At 41.8% G+C, this 3970-nt stretch overlaps 1 non-coding gene across 1 annotated transcript; it reads left to right on the top strand.

The window, feature by feature from the left end:
• The first annotated feature begins 3595 nt into the window (after positions 1 to 3595).
• trnas-gcu (transfer RNA serine (anticodon GCU)) lies at positions 3596 to 3677 on the top strand. Its single transcript has one exon. It is a non-coding gene; the product is annotated as a tRNA-Ser (tRNA).
• Positions 3678 to 3970: the final 293 nt, after the last annotated feature.

Raw genomic sequence — 3970 nt, 5'->3', positions numbered from 1 at the left:
GTTTGTCTCCCACTTCACAGTCCAAAAGTACTGAGAAAACAATGGGGAATATTACTCACATGTTGTGTTCTGTAACTTTTTACAAACACTTTAATGTATATATTGTCTTCCAAAGCAGTGACAGAATGGTGGCTTTAGTGTGTTGTTGAAATAGCTTTGTTGAGTTCGTGTTGTACTAACAGTTAAACAGTTCTTGGTTCAATCCCAGGTTTTGGCACTTTCAACCTCTCCTGTGTCTTTTTCTTTGGCTCCAATTGTCAAGCTGCATGATTTACTCTGAAATTAGCACCAGAGAACCAAGGCACCAGCGAGCACGAGGAGCTGAAATTAGCACAGATCAAATCCACTTAATATTTCTGACTGAAGATGGTTGCAAATGCTTCAGCTTCATCTTTTGCACTGACGTGCTCAGCACCACCATCATTGAGGATGTGAATGTTTTTGGAGCCTCCTCATCTTGTTAGTTATTTGATTATCCACCACCATTCACGACTGGATGTGGCAGGACTGTGGAGCTGTGATCTGATCCTGAGGGAGATATCCGTGCGTGGAGTGGCGGGATGTATGGAGAGTGATCCTGAAGAGGGTGTCCGAGCCTGGAGTGGAAGCTTTCTGTGGAGGTACAGGAGTAGGCCATTCAGCCCCACTGTTTTATAAAGGTTGAGCATAACTTATTTGCTTTTACTCTTTGCCTCTATTAATAAAGCCAAGTGTCCTGTTTGCTCTTAGCAACCTTTTCAAACCTTGATCAAAAAAGATTGGTGTACATTGTCTCATTCTTCCTCCCAAACTGTATCACTTCACAATTCTCTGTGTAAAATGTTATCTGTTGTGTGAAAGCCCATTTTACCAGTGTGTTTAAGTTCCTCTGAAGTGTGTTACTGTCACTGGCATAGGACGAAATTCACGAGCATTCTTTGATGCTATCTCCGTGGAAAGAGCAATCTTACACACTAGCTCAAATTGGGATTTTGTGTGTTTGGTATCTTTCCTCATCCACCAATATAAGCACAAATCTGTCTCATAATGTACGGTCTAAGAATGTGCCAATGTTGCAATGTGGTGATAAATTCTTCAGTGTCACAATGTACTCACCAACTGTTTCACTACTTTTCTGATTTCTGGATCCAAGTTTGTAGCTTTCCGCGATCTCTAGTGGCTTAGGGTTGAGCCTCACTTCAACGAAGAAACGGAAAGTTATGATTTAAAGATTACACTGTCGATCATTCACATCTCTGTCTTCTCCTGAACTTCGAGTTCAAATTTGTTTGTGACGTTGAGTCACACGTTAAGACAGCACAGTCTTTGTCTTTGTGAAGGAATTGATTTGGGAATGGCTGTTTGAAACTGTCCCTTCTTGCACAGAAATTCAGTGCAAATACTTGATCACTCACAATTTCCTTGAGAGAAATTTGTTCACAATCGCATTCGACACGGAAACTGCCTCAGCATTAATCTCACTGAAGCAGAATGTGACCGTGTTGTATGTTTCAGAATGTTGGTGCCGTTATTTGTCGCTTTTAACCGAGACCGGGACACAGGGAAAGGTTCATCCGAGTTTGGAATATATTATCATTCAGGAGGAAGAAAAATCAACAGGAACCAAATGAGAAAACCCAGTCTCCAGATTTGAGAATCTGGAGATCCGCTTTGGGAAAGTGAATCAGAGCAGAATGAAGGGTGAACAGTCCAACTGCCCAGAAGAGATGAAAACACGGCTCAGTCAACACGTTCCCCTGGTTTATGATGCTGGAACATTCCTCACACAGAAATGATTCAACCCAATGACAAACATTCTTACAGCTGATAATTTATGTTACTGATTTAAGGACTGTCTCATGTGGTTACCGAGTGACGACGAGAAGATATTAAACTTTGTTCTATTCAATCTAGCTGTGATGAAGTTTGAATTTTTCTACCTTTTATAAACAGTATTTGAAGGGTCTCGGTAACAATTTTCAGTATTGATGAGAGTGGGGTCTGGGTGAGAAGCTGCTGAGTGTGACAGGGTCAGGACTGGATGCAGGAAGTTCTCTGACAGTCTCCCTCTATCTCTCTAATGGGTTTGAGTTGATTTACGACTGGCAGCTTTTATTTTACTTTTCTTATTTAGAGATACAGCACTGAAACAGGCCCTTCGGCCCACCGAGTCTGTGCCAACCAGCAACCACCCATTAATACTAATCCTACATTAATCCCATATTCTCTACCACATCCCCACCATTCTCCTACCACTTACCTACACGAGGGACAATTTACAATGGCCAATTTATCTATCAACCTGCAAGTCTTTTGGAGGTGGAAAGAAACCAGAGCACCCGGCGGAAACCCACACAGACACAGGGATAACTTGCAAACTCCACACAGGCAGTACCCATAACTGAATCCTGGTCGCTGGAGCTGTGAGGCTGCGGTGCTAACCATTGCGCCACTGTGCTGCTGTTGGTGTTTTGATAAATGAAGGAAGTTCCCTCCACCCATTTGTTTTGGACAGACAGTGTGGTATAAGGATGTAAAGGGTTAATGCTGAAGATAGTGGGATCAACCCCTCCCACTGTCAGAGTGATGATGGAACAGTCACATGAGATGAAGTTTGGGAGAAGAGAGAGCAGCACCAAGGATATTGTGTAAATTAGAAAAGAGTTCTTAGTTCTGTCAGCACGAACTGTGTCGAGAAAATATCGAGAAACTCACAATTTTATTATTCAGGAGTCGGAACACAGATATTAATTCCAAGTGACAGTTCTGGGACCAATTAACAAAAAAAGTAGAGAACAATATTGCTCACTGATTGAAATCCCCCAGTGAGGAGACAGTTAAACAGGTGATCTGTTGGGGCATCCTTCGATCCAAGGTTTCAGCAACATTTAATCTCCATTTTTGGTGAAATTCTCTGTTATTTGCAATTTTTTTTATCAGCTTTGATGGGCGAGTGAAAAAACTGAAAAAATTGAACAGTTCCATCCTTTCTTTTCTTCCTTCTTCTCTTCTTTCCATCAGTTTCTCTTTTCTGTCCCAGATCAATATAATGATGAGAATCCCAATTTAATCTGCTGTTTCTGGTGTTTTATCCATTCCAATCAAAATTTCAACATTCCAATCAAATCTATTTGTTATTCCACAGTGTCTCTCCATGTGTTTTCTTCTGTTGTATTCTCTCACAGTCTGTTTGATGATCAATGTTACATCTCACTCTCTGTTCTGGTGAAGATCAGAAGCAGTGATATCTGTTTACACCACCCGACAAGTCGGCCTGAGGCTGTGCCTCGCTGATAATGTGGAGTTAAAGCAATTCTTCCAGTCAGTTAGTTCAGTTGTCATTTCATGAGAAATTCGGTCATCATGACTTCGTCAGTGACCTAATGGTTCAGGTGTCTGAGTGATGTTAATCATGATGTGATGAAATGATTGTATGTTCCAGTCTTTCCGTGGTGGGTTTTCACACTGAGTAGAAACGTGTTGGACATGGTCTGGAAATGTTTCACACCGCTCCATTCCCAACTTCATTTACTGACCGAAGATATATTTCCATCATTGCACAGCTGGCTGCATAGCCAGAAACTGTGCTGAAGGTGACAGCTATGCATCTATAACTGACAAGGTGGCCGAGAGGTTAAGGTGATGGACTGCTAATCCATTGTGCTCTGCACACGTGGGATCGAATCCCATCCTTGTCGCTAGTTTATGAACTGTTTAGTGTATTGTTTATGTTGGGGGAGTTTATGTGTGAAGTCAGCCTCGAAACCTGTTCTTGTCAATGTCCAGACAGTGATTCCAGAATTTGTTATACTTATTTAAAATTGAGACAGACAATTGGAATTCTTCACTCAAACTGCACTGGAATGAAGATCAAATAGGGATCACGAAACGGAGCAGGATTTTTCCTCCCCTCCTTCCTTCCATCTTTACTTTCTCTGTATTGCGCCAAGTGAAAGACAAATGGGAAAAGCAAATGGCGAGGGAGCAGATG

Source organism: Heterodontus francisci, unplaced genomic scaffold (assembly GCF_036365525.1).
Source record: "Heterodontus francisci isolate sHetFra1 unplaced genomic scaffold, sHetFra1.hap1 HAP1_SCAFFOLD_59, whole genome shotgun sequence".
In the NCBI taxonomy this organism is placed as follows: domain Eukaryota; kingdom Metazoa; phylum Chordata; class Chondrichthyes; order Heterodontiformes; family Heterodontidae; genus Heterodontus; species Heterodontus francisci.
The sequence above is the reverse complement of the archived record's forward strand: the minus strand, read 5'-3'. Positions and strand labels throughout refer to the sequence as shown.